General features: G+C 37.2%; 1 protein-coding gene across 1 annotated transcript in view; it reads left to right on the forward strand.

The window, feature by feature from the left end:
- LOC120482823 (CUGBP Elav-like family member 5) overlaps positions 1-8,054 on the forward strand; it is a 228,848-nt gene extending 220,794 nt beyond the window's left edge. Inside the window, exon 12 of the mRNA XM_039677477.2 lies at positions 7,933-8,054. The gene's annotated coding sequence lies outside the window, so the exon portion shown is untranslated. The remainder of the gene's footprint in view (positions 1-7,932) is intronic.
- Positions 8,055-18,470: the final 10,416 nt, after the last annotated feature.

Here is an 18,470-nt window from a genome sequence, read left to right on the forward strand (position 1 = left end):
ATTTTGTTAAGCCCCACTAAAGGCATAAAAAACTGTAAAGCACAATCAAGTTTTCACACTATATTCCAAGACTTCTAAAGTCATTCAATAGCTTAATGTGTGGTAAAATTAATATTTTAGTCTCTAAGTTAAAGTTAACGGAAAGTCATCTCGCCTCAGTCATTCTCCATGCATCAGCATTAGCGCGTCGCGTTCGGTTGCGACAGTAACACGACGACACTCTCTTCAAGATCAATGTTCCCAATATTATACTTTATTTGTAGATAAGGCATAAAGGTCTATGATTTGCATAAAATGACTATCTTGCTGGAGTGGAGTTTATTGCCCTTTAGAATACACTAAGCATTAGTGCTGCACGATTAATTATATCGCAGTCGTAATATTGATCTCAAACCTATGCAATTATATAACGCAAAATGCCGCGATTTTAAATGAAATAAACAAAGTAGGGCTATTAGCGCAGCATCTCTTCTTTTTTGTCATCCTTTGACTAGTGTTACAAGATCCCCCTCTTATTGGTTCAAATGCCTTTTCGCATTTTGCACGACAAGAAGTGAAAAGCTGCCTGTGAGTGCCCTAGATTAGAATAGATGAGACTCGCATAATGCGCATGCACTGACCGTGTGCCAGCCCAGAATAAACAGTTCTCTTTCGAGCTTGAACGAACAATAGCACACACAATTATGCCAAAATGTGAGAGTTGTGAGTTGTGCTATGAGGCGCGTGTGAGATCCGCGTCTCGGCAACGGGTGCTCTTAAAGGGCCAGCAGCGAATAAAGCGTTCTTTCAGTAAAGTTAAAAGAACAAAGGGAAATTAGAAAATTACTCACTGATCTTGAGTAAAGAACTTTTGTAGCTTTAATAAGGATTATTATATATATAATTTATGATTCAGGCAGCGCAGACTGTTTCTGTACCTGTTAAGACAGGAAGGGCACAGGTAAATATGTTTTTTTATTATGGGTTTATGTGGGGATTGTTTGAAGTTCACTTAATTTAAAAGCTGTTATATATTTTTTTTAAGCGTAATAATTTTTTTAAAAGTTGATGGCTTTCAATTGATGGAATCACTGTAATGTTGGTTTGGTTGATGGTTTATTGATCATTATAGGTGTTATCAATCATTTATTGTTGTTGTTCTTTTTAGTTTGAGTTGAGAAATAAACATTAATCTGTGTGTGCATTTTACTTTAGAACCAAGCAAGTTGGACTCATGAAACCATTTTATTATATCGGAGTCGCAAATCGCAATTGCAATATTGGCTCAATAATGGCAATATGACATTTTCCCAAATCGTGCAGCCCTACTAAGCATAGATTATAGATACCATCCCTTCGCTATGTTCTTTTCAATGTGAAGCGTTGCGTGCTGTGACTTGGTGTTGCTTCAAGTGCATCATTCTGCACACGGGATGCGCATGATTGCTTATAATACTTTGGGGAGACAAGGGGGCGTGGCCTAAGGGAATATCACTCGTGATGTTAAGTGATGTTACCCCGCCATCGCTGATACAACCTTTAGCAGTCATGTTTTTGCTTCTTGAGAGAGAGAGAAAGTGTGTGTGTGTGTGTGTGTGAGCAGTGGCGGTTCTAGGCGGGGGCCTGGGGGGGCCAGTGCCCCTGCGACAACAAGCTTGGACCCCCTTGTGGCCCCCCTAAATGTGGAGTCAGTGTGAAATTTTTTTTTTATAGTGTGTCACGCATTGAGCATGACAGTCACTCGTTTCAGTCTTTTGTCTCACACTCCCGTCACACATTGTATTTCTCATGCGGAAAAACTATTAATAATATATTTAATATACGCAATTTCTCTGGCCGCGCCGCTCTCACGTGAGAATCAAGCGCGTCTCGCCTGGAGTTCAGCAGTCGACCCTGCTACGCATCAGCCAATCAAAAAAAGAGAAGTGCTACTTAATAGCCAATCAGAAAAGGGCACTATTGTATCTGGGTAAAATTTAACGCAACAACCAATGAAAAAAAGCATATCCTGGAATTGTTCATATGATTCTGTTACAACATCTTCCGAAAGTTTCTTCACCCGTCCCACAGATGAAACTAATCACTGGAGCTCCGAACATCACTTGGAGCACGGAGTAAGTCATGATCTCCTGTTTTAATGTTACAACAAATTCACAACTTGTTTGACAAAAACTATGACAACTTGACTGATGTAAGATGAATCTTTCCCGTAGCGTAAGCTAGCTTACGCAATGCTCGTTCCCTCATCTAGAGAGAACCGAGGTTACGTTAGGTAATCGATTCGTTTCCCATTTAATTAGTATCAGTCTGTAACTTAGACAACAGTTTTACAGCCTGTTCACTGACAACACCTGCTCAGAACAAGTAGTCTAGGCCTAGTCATCTTATTACACGAATCACGATGACTGACATATTGTCACATTATAAACATCTCTCTCTCCAAATAGGCTTAATAATTTTATTAGCACTAGATAAATTAAAGTGTAATGCATAGTCGATTTTAAAACATCTCTCTCTCCAAATAGGCTTAATAATTTTATTAGCACTAGATAAATTAAAGTGTATTGCATAGTCGATATTATAGGTCACTTTTAAAATCATGTCATATTTTATAATTATATCCTGGCCAAGGATGCATTAATTATTGCTTCTGTCTTTCAAAGATGTCAGGAAAAAAACAATTATAAAAAAGCTCATTCACCCTGAGAGGAAAGCCCCCTAAAAAGGCCAGTTTAGAGGATAATTTGCTGATCTTTTTGCAAAAAAAAAAAAAAAAACCCACAAAAATCGTAGATTAATTTGTAAAAATTATATATATATATATATATACATACTGTATATTCAATGTAAAAAAATAAAATGGAAATTCAAATACAGACTGATATATGTAATGCAAATGTAAAAATATAATGCAAATGCAAATTGTTGGATAATTATAAACATGGTATTTTGCTTATTTATGCATTCAGTGCAGTGCAGAAAATGATAAGGTCTAAATGTAACTGGCCCCTCTAACAGTACAACTGGCCCCAGCTTGGCCCCCCCAGTTGAAATGGTCTAGAACCGCCACTGTGTGTGTGTGTGAGAGAGAGAGAGAGAGAGAGAGAGAGAGAGAGAGAGAGAGAGAGAGAGAGAGAGAGAGAGAGAGAGAGAGAGAGAGAGAGAGAGAGAGAGAGGGAGGAGAAATGTAACAAAGTTTAATATTGTTTGTAAACTGTGTTTGAGAGAGAGGAAGGTGTTCAGAGAGTCTGTAGGATGTTAAGCTGTTATTTGTTTTATGGACTCAATGTTGAAAATTTAAAACATTTCAAACACACTGTTGGCAGAAGTGAAAAATAAATAATTTTATGAAGTTACAATTTTGTTTGATTCCATGGTGTATTTTACTGAACATGAGTATTTACAATGCAAATTATTGTAATTTACTGGCAAATACTTATCTTGTCTTTTCATTTTATTAAGATCAGATTCTGCATGTAAAATTAAAATAATAAGGTGACTTGACTTGCACTTGACTTAACCTACTACAAGACTTGACTTGACTTGACATAGCCTGTGACTTGACTTGACTTGCCCCCCCCCAAAAAAATACTTGGGACTTACTTGAGACTTGACGGTTAAGACTTGAGACTTACTTGAGACTTGCGTGACCTGCGCCCATCTCTGCTCTAAGTTTTAAGACAGTTCAAATGGAAGTTGGGAATTATGTGTTGTATTATGTGTTCTCCTAGGAGAAATACATCAAATTACAACGCATGTGTTTACCAATCACCACCATACTCGGTGTGCATGAAGTCAAGACATTGAGGATGCTCAATTCCGGACGGATTTTTGATATCTCGAACGGTTTGGCCGTGGCGAGGAAAATAATTTTATGACTAAAAAAGGACACATAAAATGTGTTAACTTTGCTCGTTTTACCTACAGTTACAAAACATGCCACGTATATTGTTCTTGTCAAGCCGATCAACTTTCTAATTAACAGTAAGAAGCTCAGACCAAAAGAAAGTCAGATATTGCAGTTTGGATGTGTATCTTGTCTCTATCAGTGTCTGTATGGGGAAGAGGGAGGGGGGGGGGGGGTTGCTGGTGTCTGCGTTTATGTGTGTGTGTGTGTGGCTGACTGTAGATTTTTTCTGCAAGTCCTTATCTTTTTGCATAACAATTTTGTATTTTTTTAAATGACAAAATATGCATATAACCCTAATCTTTTAAATGTATAGTTTGCTTTAAATAAAAGTAAGATAAATTGGTAAACTACAAATTGGTAATTGAAGCTGAATGAATTTAAAATTAATGTGCTATATTTCAATACATTTGCTTTCCTTAATATTGTAAAACACTAACCTCATTTATATGTGTGTGTGTGTGTGTGTTTGTATGTATATATATTTTGCAAAGCCCTCACTGATGCAAGCTCTTCTGCACACTTCTCTTCGACAGTCAATGCGGAGGTTAAGTTTTTGCACGTCGTGCAGAATAACCCTCTTTATATATATATATATATATATATATATATATATATATATATATATATACTTAAAAAAGCGGGGGTTAAGTTTTTGTACGTCGTGCAGAATAACACTAAAGGCACCATATATATACTTAAAAGTGGGGTTGTTAGTTTTATCTACAGTTACAAAAATCGGTATATACATTGTACTCCTCAAGCCGTACAACTTTCTAATACATAGTCATTAGCTCGGACCAAGAGGAAGTCAGATATTTTGGTCTGAATATGGTGAGCCTCTCTCTGAGCCTACGTCCCTGTATGGCAAGCCCTTTTAACATTTAAAAGCTAAGTTTGCCTGTCCGGAATTAACATTGTAGATATCAACAAAGTCTTTCTGTCTAGTCGTTACACTTTGGATAGTTTGTATTATCATTTAAGATATCTGTAACATAATTGTGACTAGTCGAAATGACAGAGTATGGCAAGCCGTTTTAACATTTAATCATGAAAGGGCCAAAGCCTTCGGCACCGCCACCCGGGTGCCTTTAGGTAACTAAAGGAACCGGGGTTGCGGTGCCTCCGGCTTGGGCCCGCCATCGCTGCTCGCAGCTATATTTACAATTTGTAATGCACAGTTGCGCACTAGAAAATCACCAATCACTGGGTGTGTCAATCAATTTAAAGAAATATTTTATTAACATACATTAATAATCATGAAAAATATTTTTAATTGAACTCTTGTGGACTCGGGAATAATTCCGAGTCCTAAAAAAAAAATGTTTGAGTACGAGTCAATTCCGAGTCCAAATGGACACGAGTCCATGACAAGACCAAGACCATTAAAATATGGTCTCGAGACCGAGACCGAGTCCGAGACGAGTCCGAGTCTCGAGTACTACAACACTGCAAAATAATGTATTGAAGCATCCAGATCCTTCACCACGTGAGCAAGCAGCTAGGCTCCTGATTGGTTAACGCGGCGCGAATTAACGCCAAAGTTCAGATTTTTCAACTCGGGCGGCAGGCGCGAATTCGCATTAAATGTGTGAATGCACAAATAGCACTAACTAAATCATTCGCGCTTAACGCACCAGACGCTTAATTTGCGGCATTCACGCGAACTTGACACGCGCATGAGGGGTATTCAAGTCTATGCCTCATTCGCGCCGCAGGAATTTTTTACGCGTGTAAGGCGTCTTTGCATTGACTAACGGTAGAGATCCACTTGTCCGACACGACAGTCGCGTGTTGTCGCGACGCCTCCCCACATTTGTACTTTGATGGGCGTTCCTCAAGTTTACCGCTATGAGCGTGGTTTTGAGCCAGCGGCCAGTCTAGAACAGAGGACCTGCGAGAGACTTCCCCCCTGTCTCCATATGCTCTACTTCTATTGGACAGTCGCGCCGCGTTCAACGGAATTCATTTGCATAAAGATGGGCATCGGCCAGCTTTTTGACGCGCAACATTTTTCCAAATGAAGCGCCGCCTTCCCGAGATGCTTTGCGGGCACGTTAAAGTCGCGTGACGTCACCCATAGGAATAAAGCGGAGCGCGGCGCGACAGAAGTGCCGCACGGACAAGTGGATCCGCAACGTTAAGGCCAATTTATACTTCTGCGTAGGGTGCGCGCAGTAGGTACGGCGTAGCATACGCACAGACGCGTCCCATACCGCGTACCCTTCCGCGTTGCCTGACGCGCACCTCTTCAAAAATGTAACTACACGTCGCGATGACGCGGACCGCAAGATCGGTCGCTTAGTAGCATCGTATTTCCTCATACGCATTTCCGCACGTACCTTCTCACGCATTTCCACACGTACCATCATCTCCTCCGACGTCTTCTCTCATTTCTGCCTTTCAGTTTTAGTAATTTCACTTTTAGTTTTTCCACTTCAATAAGCTCCAACTCCAACATGATCCACTCTCGTTCAGTCGCTATTGCTTGTAGTAACCTAGCCGCGAGGAATCGAAACACAGTGGAACATTAAAACCCTCTGCCGCCAACTAGCATTTCGGAGCAGTACTGCAGAGCAACCAAGACCTGAACGCAGAAGTATAGATGCTCACAACGGCGTCGCCTACGTGCGAAGCCAACGCCGTACACTACGGCGTACCCTCGACGCAGAAGTATAAATTGGCCTTTAACATTGAAATCACTCGCGCGGCGCCTGACGCGCTATTTGCGTCCAGTGTGAACGCACCATAAAAGAGTCTACACAGTGTCAGGAATCCCTCCGTCACACACGTCTTTGCTTTGTGTTGCGTTCATATTTCTTTCGAACCGCACCAGGGTTCGCTTTGAAGCGGATCCAGACTCATCTTTTCAGCTTATTTGGTGATGCCAGAGTTCACATTTATTCAAATGAACCGCACTAACAGAGCAATCTCACCAGGGTTCGTTTTAAAGGAGTAGTTCACTTTTCAAAAAAACTTTTGCTGATAATTTACTCCAAGATGTCCATGTCTTTCTTTCTTCAGTCGAAAAGAAATTAAGGTTTTTGATGAAAACGTTCCAGGATTTTTCTCTATATAATGGACTTCAGTGGGAACCAAACGGTTCAAGTTCGAAAAGAAACTTTCAGTACAAACTGCAAACTTGTTCAAAGGGCTTTAAACGATTCCAGACGATAAATAAGGGTCTTATCAAGCGAAACGATCGCTCATTTTTTTTAAAAAATAACAAAGTTTAAGTTACATAAGATCAAACGCTCGCCTTGCTCGTTCTGTAACGGACTCCTGTTCGAACTCGTTCAACAAAATGAACAAATATTTTTCTGAATCAATTCGTTCGTTTCTTTCGCCGAATGAACAAAATGACTCGGAAAAAGATTTGTTCATTTTGATGAACGAGTTCGAACAGGAGTGCCTTACAAAACAGAGCAAGGCGAGCGTTTGAGCTTATAAAACTTAAACTTTGTTATTTATTTATAAAATGAGCGATCGTTTCGCTTGATAAGACCCTTATTCATCGTCTAGAATCGTTTAAAGCCCTTTGAACAAGTTTGCAGTTTGTACTTAAAGTTTCTTTTCGAACTTGACCCATTATATGGAGAAAAATCCTGGAATTTTTTCATCAAAAACCTTAATTTCTTTTCGACTGAAGAAAGAAAGACATGGATATCTTGGATGACATGGGGGTGAGTAAATTATCAGCAAAAGTTTTTTTCAAAAGTGAACAACTCCTTTAATCCAACCAAACATGCCAAGTGTGAACACGAGTGTGCTGAATGAAGTGATCTCTCCTTTAAAGCCGCAAACGTCTCCGATAAACTCTCAAATGTTTTGTGGATGATGCAATCTATCAGCACACCTGCATCATGTCATCTCTCTGAATCCTTCTATCATGCTGAATGTGATGTCAAGAGCGCAGGCCTGAGTTTTAGCTTCACACGGCTCTCGCTGTGACTGATGGCTCCTGGTTCCCCATCCAGGTATCAAGCTGTTAAGCCTGTCTCCCGAGTCAAACTCATCTGACATCTCTCTCTCTTTCTCTCTGCCAGGTTTTGAACAGTTGTAGTCTTGACGTTTTGACGGATGGAAACTTTTCTTGAAAAACTAACACACGAAAAAAAAAAACGACACTAAAAACACACGAAGAAGCAAGCAAAGGGAGTTTTGAGAAGCATATCGCATTTAACGAAAGCGTGTGTTTCCACAGCGATGAAAGACTGGCGTGCCGGGGGCGAAGACGAGGACGAAAACAAATAAACTGGAAAATGCTATATACCGAACACTTTGAAAGAACAGTGCATGGCTGGGACTGGAACTAAAGCAAAAGACGGATCCACGCACATATCAAGAGACAGTCGTAGCTTTTATTTGCGAGGAATAATGAGGGTTTAACGGTAAAAATGTGTATATGACACTGACGCAGAATAACACACTCTCTCTCTCTCTCTCTCTCTCTCTCTCTCTCCCAGAGGACCAAATCTTTTTAATCTCTGTCGGTACCGTAACCATGTACAATATTACCACCGATCGATTATCTTACGCTACATACATGCTACTTCATATAATATGCCAATTAAGAGTTAGACACAAATAATTCAGGGTGTATAGTGTAGGTATACGGGGACTTGAGGTGTGTTTTATTGAAAACCGGTGCAAGAGCATCTAAAGGACATTGATAGATGATGTTTAGTGGGGTATTTTAGGCTATTGTTATAGACTATGAAGTGTGTTGATATTGAATTGGGCTGTTCCATCTCCACGTCTCGTTTCAGAAAGCTGCGGCTGGAGAAAAGGGCATTCGATCCTTCGCGATATCATTTAACTCATGCACATACTGTACACAAATGACCACAGCGAACATATACAGTTGCCAGATATTTTTGCCAAACAACAGCTCTTGTTTCTGAGCTACACAGTTTCACAAGGAAATATCGCTCTAGTGATATTTTCCCACACACCACCAAAACTCCCAGTGGCTGTTTTTAACACTGGATCTGAGGATTTCAGAAAGTCTCAATGATCTTTGGATTGTTATTGACTGGATCATGTTAGCTTTTATAATTATTTTTTATTTGTCAGCTTAACGAGTGCCCTGCAAGGCTTCCGTAAAAATTCATTGTACTTTTTTTTGTCAGCACGCCAAGTATTTTCACTTAACTCTCATTATTTATTTTAATTTACTTTATTTGATTTATCAGCTTACAAAGTGCACAGCATGGCTTACATTGACATTAATCTAATTTTATTATTTTTATTTTATCAGCAAACCAAGTGCACAGAAAGACTTACATTAGCATTAGTCTTATTTATTTTAAAATGTGTTTATTTTTAGCTTACTAAGTGCAGAGCGAGGCTTACATTAGCATTACTCTGAATTTTATTTATTTATTTATTTATTTATTTCTAGCAGGACTTACTTACATTAATATTTACGGAAGAGGATTAGGGCCAAGCAATAATAAAAAAAACCATCTCGAGATTAAAGTCATTATAATGCGAGATTAAACTCATTAAATTTCGAGAAAAAAGTCGAAATACAATTTTGAGAATAAACTAATTAAATATCGAGAATAAAGTCGTATTTTGGGAAAAAAACGTGTTAAATTTCGAGAATAAAAGTCGAAATACAATCTTGAGAATAAGCTTATTAAATTTCGAGAATAAAGTCATCGTACTTCGGGGAAAAACTTGTTAAATTTCGAGAAAAAAGTCTAAATACAATCTTGAGAATAAACTCATTAAATATCGAGAATAAAGTCGTTGTATTTTGGGAAAAAAACTTGTTAAATTTCGAGAAAAAAGTTGAAATACAATCTTGAGAATAAACTCATTAAATTTCTAGAAAAAAATCGTTGTGTTTGAGAAAAAAACTTGTTAAAATTCGAGAAAAAAATTTGAAAAACAACCTTGAGAATAAACTTATTAAACATCGACAATAAAGTCGTGTTTCGAGAAAAAACTTGTTAAATTTCGAGAGAAAAAAGTCGAAATACAATCTTGAGAATAAACTCATTAAATATCGAGAATAAAGTCGTTGTGTTTAAGAAAAAAAAAGTCAAAATGACTCGAAACTCAACGACTTTATTCTAGATATTGAAGAGTTTATTCTCAAGATTGTATTACGACTTTTTTTTCTCGAAATTCAGCAAGTTTTTTCTCGAAACACAACGACTTTATTCTCGATATTTAATGAGTTTAATCTCGCATTATAATGACTTCAATCTCAAGATGGTTTTATTTTTTTATTATTGCTTGGCCCTAATCCTCTTCCGTAAATATTACTGTCAATATTACTGTTTATTTGACTATTTCAAACTATTGAACTGAATTGTTGCTTCTGTCCTAAACATGTGAAAACATCTGAAGATACCCGAGGCTTTCCTGAATCCTCCAAAACGAGATAAAACGGCCACAGAAAGATGTTTCGGCAGTGTGCGCTGCAGTGATGTTTCCACTGTGAAAACGGGCTGTTTTGAGATAGAATTCAGGAAAATCTTTCATTTAGAAACAGCCTAAAATTGTGCCATAGTTAAGCTTTGAATTTGTCTCAGTGGCTTACACTGATATGCTGTTTGCCAGAAGGGCCTTCTAGAACATTTATATTAGACAAATCAAACCATTATACAGCGTAAAAACACAGCACAAAGAGATATCACGTCTCGGAAAACCACAAGAGACGCTTTTAAAGACAGTAGTTCTCTTCTATTCATGCTTTATTCAGGTATTTCATGCGTTATTACACTTAAATGAACTTCGTAATTGCTCATAGTTACACTGTATTGTGCATGCTTATGTAAACGTAGTACTAATGTAGAGCCAGGCCACAGTTAAGGTCTAAAACGGCCGAGAAAAATGAGAGAAGTGATGTAAAGGAACAAAAAAATGTATGAAAAACAGTGTTTAGAGGTTAAAACCAAACCAGCGAGGCCACATCACCACCTTTCAAGTCAACATGAAATCCAAATGGACCCTGTTTACTTTCTTCATACAAGTTTCTAGTGTTCTTTTGAATGATTCACCAGTGCACACAATTGCAAAAATCCTAAAGGATCAAATTAAATGGCGAATCCCACATTTCATGTTCTCTAGGAAGTGTGATTAAACCTAAAAAAGGTTGCAAACGCCCTGTCATGTTGACTTTCACTTCATGCTTGGTTGTTTTGACCCACGGAAACTGTTAAAACTTTTTGGACCAAACCCATTATATCAGATTTCTTTCTGTCTTCACACACGATCAGTCAACCGCACCACACAAGCGCCATTTCCTCCAATCAAAACGAGTCATTTGCAAGGGAATTTGCTCTCTGTGAAGTTGCACCATTAATATTTTGTCAGGAAAAGACTAGGAGTTACAGCTAAAATGACTGGACAGCACATTTCACTCTGGAACCTGGACAAAGTAGATTTTAAGTGATTTACAGGTCAAACATAGTACATGATTTAATATTAAGGCAGAAATGAGTTAAGTTTTGGATGATGTGACTGATGTCAACGCAAAACATGAAACTGTTATGACAGGTTTCCCTTCAGGAATGGATGAATCTCAGCAAAGCATGTTTAACATCATTTTATATATATAATTGAAATGTTTGACATTATTTTCATGACAATTTAGCTGATTTTCCTGTAAGGAAAAAAAAAACATCTATAATTATTGAGATTTATAATTAATACCATTCTCAGTTAGATTCTTATTACTGTAACAATATCCAAAATAAAAAGTTAAAATAGCTGTAATATAATGCTGTTTAGTTTAAATTCGAATAAATCAGCAACAAATATTATAATGATGTATAAATATTGGATTTCATTTCTTTTTTTAAATGAATTAAAATTTCACAATGTTAATGTTTTATTATGGTAATGAGAATCTGGGAGGGAAATGTCCTTTATTTGCCTTTAAAATTGTCAAAAAAAGGGGCACAAAAAATCTTAATATAGTCTTAAAGGAGTAGTCAACTTTTAAAAAACTTTTGCTGATAATTTACTCACCCCCATGTCATCCAAGATGTCCATGTCTTTCTTTCTTCAGTCAAAAAGAAATTAAGGTTTTTGATGAAAACATTCCAGGATTTTCTCCATATAATGGACTTCAATGGGGTCCAAACGGTTCAAGGCCCAAATGAGAGTTTCAGTGCAGCTTCAAAGGGCTTTAAACGACACCAGATGATGAATAAGGGTCTTATCAAGCGTCACGATCGCTATACCTTAAAAAGTTTAAGTTTTATAAGCTCAAATGCTCGCCTTGCTCTGTTCTGTGATGTGACTCTCCTGTTCAAACTCGTTCATCAAAATGAACGAATCTGGTCCTTTCATTAATTTCGTTCGTTGAATGAACCAAATGACTCGAAAAAAGATTCGTTAATTTTCGTTCATTTCAGATTCGTGCAAAAACCTTGATTTCTTTTCGACTGAAGAAAGACGTGGACATCTTGGATGACATGGGGGTGAGTAAATTATCAGCAAAAGTTTTATTTAAAGTGAACTACTCCTTTAAAAAAAAAATTAATCCATAATGCAGAATAGATCATAAAAACGTATACGTTTTAAAAGGCCTCAAACACACAAATGAACAGATATTAGTTGCACAAACATGACTGTGGCTCAAGCGGGACGCCTGCCATCTGTCTGTCAGAACTGAAATTAGTAATCAGGGACAGAGCAGGTTTTCAATTAAACACCAATCAGATGATCACAGTGGAAGGTGACTATATAATCAGCATTCAAGGGCACTTCTGTTCACTTCTACACCTTCCATTCATTCAGTTTTAAACACTGTGAAATTGAACTGTTAAAGTGATATCATCATTCTGAGACTGGACCCATTGAATCATGGAAATGTTTGGAAGAGTGTATACCACACTCTTTTTGCAGTATGTCTATGTGCTGTTCATTTCTCTATCTGCTACATTTGTCGAATACACAGTATGCAACAAGGTAATACCCTAGCAACCGCACAGCAGCCCATTAAATTCACACAGAACACCCTAGCAACCACCTTGCATTGGTATCACTGACATTTTCACAGATTGACACAGTAGGTAGTATGCAGTGTGCATTAAGCAGTATACCGTACTAGTATTCTGTTCTGAGCACTGCAAAAATGATTTCTCTCTCAGTATTGTTGCGTTTTCCAGTACAAATATCTCAACATTCTTAAATCAATATACATTTCCTTGAGAACCAAAATGACTTAAGATATTAAATCTTGTTTTCTGACAATTTAATCAAAATGAATTGCGTTTTTGCTTGAAACAAGAAAATACATCCAGATCTCACGGCAATTCGTACGAATTTTACAAGGTGGCTAATTCGTAACAATTTACGAGTGAGGTCTACGAATTTATTTACATAAAATATGTACGATTTTTGCTAAATCGTACATATTTTATGTGTTGGCCAAGTCGTATGAATGACCTATCCCTGACCCCGCCCCTAAACCTACCCATCACGTGGGTTTAGACAAATCGTACGAGTGAGGTTGTATGAATTAGTACGAATTGGCCACTTTTTAATCACTCGTACGAATTAGTAAGATTTTTGCTAAATCGTACATATTTTACGAGTTGGCCAAGTCGTATGAATGACCTACCCCTGACCCCGCCCCTAGATCTACCCATCACGTGAGTTTAGACAAATCGTACGAATTTGTACGAGTGAGGTTGTATGAATTAGTACAAATTGGCCACTTTTTAATCATTTGTACGAATTAGTACGATTTTTGCGATATCTTACATATTTTACGAGTTGGCCAAGTCATATGATAGACCTACCCCTGACCCCGCCCCTAAACCTGCCCATCACGTGGGTTCAGTACGAATTAGCCACTTTTTAATCACTCGTACAAATGGGTCGTGAGATAGCGTTGGAAAATATCTGTCAATAAAAAGAATCTTGAAAGTTGCGTAATTTTTTTTTTCTTGTTTTAAGCTTACGGTAAACTCACTAAATCCTCCGATTTCACCAAAAATATCTTCATTTGCATTACGAAGAAGAGCGTAAGTCTTTACGAAGATGAACGTAAGTAATTTACGACCGAATTTTCATTTTTGGGTGAACTATCCCATTAAGTAATTAAATCTTGATTTAAGAATGTTTCGATATTTGTACGCTACTGAAAAATAAGATATTAAATACTAAATAAACGTAGATATTTTGCAGCGAACATATCGTACGTAAAACAACAGGACATTCCTAGCCGCGCGGCAGCCGTTCCACGCAGTGGCACATGCAATTTCTTAGTCTGGATGTTTCTAAACCTGTGGCTCATACTAACATACATGCTGTACAAACGTGAATTCTCATGCTCTATTTCAATTTTTATTCTATTTATTGCCAAAAAAAGGAGAAAACTAGTTCTTTCATAGCTTGCCCTGCCTATAGTTCTTTAAATCACTCTTTGTGCATGCTAATTGCTAGAGACGTAGAGAGACGTTTTTATAGTAAAAGACAGAAAACATAAAACTGCACCATTTTTTTTATTTAGATTTTTAGCCAATACCTCCACAGGTAACAGTTGAAGCTAAAAGGCTAGTTAGCGGAGGTAACGGTTTGGCGTTTTTAACGTGTTATCATGCAGTAAGGATATCATGGAAACATAGCGCTGCGCCATGTGTTTGGACTCGCTGGACATGCTCTTCAGGGAGTGTGTTTTACAAACTGTGGGTTTTTTTTTTTTTTTTTTTTTTTTTTCAAATGATGTTACTACCTGAACTAAGCCATGTCCTCTTCCTTCATACTCCCCATCTACTGCCATAGTCCTCTGCTAGAGCAAACGCTGCATACAGTATCAAAACATACAAACCTCATGTTTGCTTTCTTTCCTGCATTTTTGATAGAATGATTTGTTCCAGCCAATACTTTGGAATGTTTTGTACAGAAGAAAACGGTTTGATTTAGGATGTTATAGATTAATCTACTGGTATGATATTCCTATGAATGGTTGGACTCTTTATATAAATATATATGTCAAGTTATTGAATGCATCGGGATGGGCTCATGAAATCTGTCTTCTGTATTTGGTGGGAATATTGATAGCACAGAACGCTTCTTTCAGGTACAATGGGGAGTCATGCGAAAGCTCCCGGGCGTTTTCAGTCACGACTGATCCAGGATCAGCTCTAGCCTACATAGGAGAACAACACAAGACCTGGATCGGGACAGAAAACAGCTCGGGGTGGCTTTACTAGATGGATGATTGTGTTATATCTTAGGGTTTCTTAGCACAATATACAAACAGATGTAAGCTAAATAATGAATCTATGTTTAAATGCTATGGAGGGAAGTGTGGGACACAACCAGATGTTCCCGTAACATCTGCACGACGAGTTTGAGAGGTGTAAAGGAGCAAACCTTCCTTTTGGTTTCATTTCTGAAGAACAACAGACCAGTTTTGTCCCATTATCTTCCCTCTTGAACTTGCTGCTTTGACAATTAAATGTGTAAAAGGTTTTAATTACGGTGTTCTATTTATTGTTTCGCTCATTAATTTATTTGATTATTTTTTATTATTAGACTTTGATCATTTGCATTCGTTTATTTATATATTTATGTATGAACTCTAAGTTTATCATTTCTGACATAATGTGTATAAATGATGCTTATTGGGGCTTTTTCTGTCTTTCTTCTTTTTTCAATTTTACAATAAAAATGATAAATGCTTACCAGCACTCTCGGATCATTCATTGTATAAATATGTATATATGATCAATAAATCATGACAACATATATGTGAGTTTTACGAGATTCAACACGATTTCAGATTAAAATAATTTAAAGGGGATGTAGAATTCAGAAACTCTTGTTTTTAGCGACACCGGTGGCCGTTAAGTGAACTGCAGCAGCATTTACTGCACGTGCTCGCGGCTCACGAAACTTACAAGACTGAACTGAATATGACCCGATGTATTCACGGAGCATTTCTTTTTGTTATTTACTTTAAAGTAAAAAGAAGTTGGAAATACCTTTGCAGCGATATAGGAACATCCATCCAGACGCCGTCCACGTTCAGACGAATAACTTAATGTGCTGCACACTTTCCTGTCAACAAAATAAACACTCAACAAAAATGTCAGAGAAAATAGTAGTTAAAGAAAGAGTCTGATCATATCGATGTGGATATGTTTGGACCATTCCTGCGATTCTCCGGGATCACGTCGACAGATGAGGTATTTAAAGTTAGGCTACACACTGTTATGATAGTTTGATTATAAAGTAACGTTAGCCTCTAGCTGAGACTTTAGTTTGAATGAATCCATTTTATTTGCATCACTGACATTACAGTACAAAGTGTCTCTTTTGGCATTATCCTGAACATTGTAAGCTGCATATTGTATCCTGTGTCATTTTTAACGGAAGAGACGGAAGTTAAGTTTTAATGGAAGTTATTTTTAACATCACATCTTTTTGATTTTCCCGGCAAAAACGACCCGATCCTTCACATACAAATCAGCCTACAGTCTTTCATTGACAACATTGGAAGTCGGGGGAGCTCTCGATCGTTAATTTTCCTCATAAGCTGCTCACGCTTTTGCAATAAAAAGTTATTAAAGCATTTGAACATATCGCCCCTTAAAGTTGAAATGACTTGTACAAACAATTTGAATACTGTAGCTAGCACCTGAACTTTTTGAGTGTTGTTGATGCAGTCGCCATGTATTTATACAGCAAAACGATGGAATAAATTCAGTTTGAAAGGTTTAAAAGAATTAACAGTCAAACAAACACATCCTGATTAGAGTTCTGATTATAATTATGGGGGGCATTTTGTTTAGATTAAGCTAAATATGTTACGCATTACATATTTTTTCATCAGGATGTCAGCCAGTTTGCATGCACACAATAATCAACACTTATTGTGATAGGCAGCCTATGTAGTGCCAAAAAATATCAAATTCCGCCTAAAATTTAATAATTTAAATATTTTTATTTATTTATTGTCTCCTCTGTGCACCGCCATAAGGCTGTATTTACTTTAAAATTTTACTTTAACCTTTTATGAAAATTTGACAAATTGATTACATTGACTACAAACAAGATTGTCTCGTAATGTTAAGACATTATGTTTAGACACCCTGGTCTTTTACAAAAATACTGGTGTATAATAAGGATGATGATATTTTCTATAAAGACTATTTAGCTACTTTTATACTGAAACATTGATTAATGTCATATAATAATATATTGTATGTAACCGTTTAAATTGGTTATAGCACAAAATATGCTTTTAAAGAGATTTTGCATCATTATTAAGTGTGGAAAACATAACTTTGGACATTCTTATATGTTCCACAGAAGAGAAAAGTCATGCAGGTTTAGAATGACATGATGGCAAGTTTTTATTTTGGGGTGAAACAGAAAAAGAGATGAAGTTCGAGATGACCTCTGCCATTACGTATTCCTTTCCTTTCGATATCAAACTAAATAGCCTACATTTAATGAAGAAACTGATGTGAAGGATGACTGAAAGCATCAGTTCATCTTTATTACTGTCAGTTAATTAGAATCAATCTCACTCTCATCTCATGTGAACTCTCTCAGGGTCACACATTATGAATTAGGATTATCATAATGAGTTGTCTTAATATGAACCTTGCTTAGCAGAAGGTGAAAGTCTGACATGAGTTAAAAGTTTGAGGGCTCAGTCTGCGAGCGATATGAGAGAGGAAATATGATTGAGAGCGATAAACGGACAGATTGATTGTGTCAGAGCATGAAGGACAAGCATCTCGTCTCCTGAGCCCTTGTAAATCCTGTCTATGGAGTAAAACAACATCTGAAGTTTAATAAGTTTGACTCCATCATGTCAGATCAGTTGTTCTCAAATGTTTCTACTGAGAAAAGGAGAGTTTCAGAAGAGGTCTCAACACTGTGCTCAGATTTGTAAAGGTACGGTACCAAAGTCTATAATCAAGATCTTCTGAAAGAGCACAGAATCTCCTGATCAAGAAGCAGAAACAAACAATAGAAGCATAACATGATCATCGCATATAAATTGAAACTGAATGAAATGTTGAACCCAGGAGGAGGAAACACTACTGGGAAGCTTTGATGGTGTTGATGGACTTCTGATACTCCGTCTGTGTTTTGATCATCGCCGAATCCCATCTGGCTTTTTTCCCTGAAACTCAAAGTACGAATCATACCTAAGGTTGAACATACACTGCAGTGATTCCCCTCAAATTTTTTCCCGGAGGATGTTACCAATTTTTTTTTTAATAACACCTAAAACCATGACTTTTGCCAAGTTTTGTGCATAGAAATTGACATTTTGAGACATGACACCATCGACAGATTCAAGGCATGATTATTGCAGCACGTACCTTGAACTGGTCACAAACAGAAACCTTCGTTTTATAATTTTAGACAGGATTTTTCACATGTTAATTTTCAGATATTTATAGGGCAAAATGAAATGGCACAACCCAGAAAAAGATTATTTAGAATTTATGGAAAATGTTATCTTAATGGCAAAGGCCACCCCCAATCTGTGAGCGCTTAATTTTTTCGAACATTTTTAAAATCAAAAGTTTTGTTAACATTATTTAATGCACAACAAACATGAACAATCTTTTTTTCGAGTCATTTG

Source organism: Pimephales promelas, chromosome 5 (genome assembly GCF_988280905.1).
Source record: "Pimephales promelas chromosome 5, fPimPro1.hap1.1, whole genome shotgun sequence".
NCBI classification, from domain to species: domain Eukaryota; kingdom Metazoa; phylum Chordata; class Actinopteri; order Cypriniformes; family Leuciscidae; genus Pimephales; species Pimephales promelas.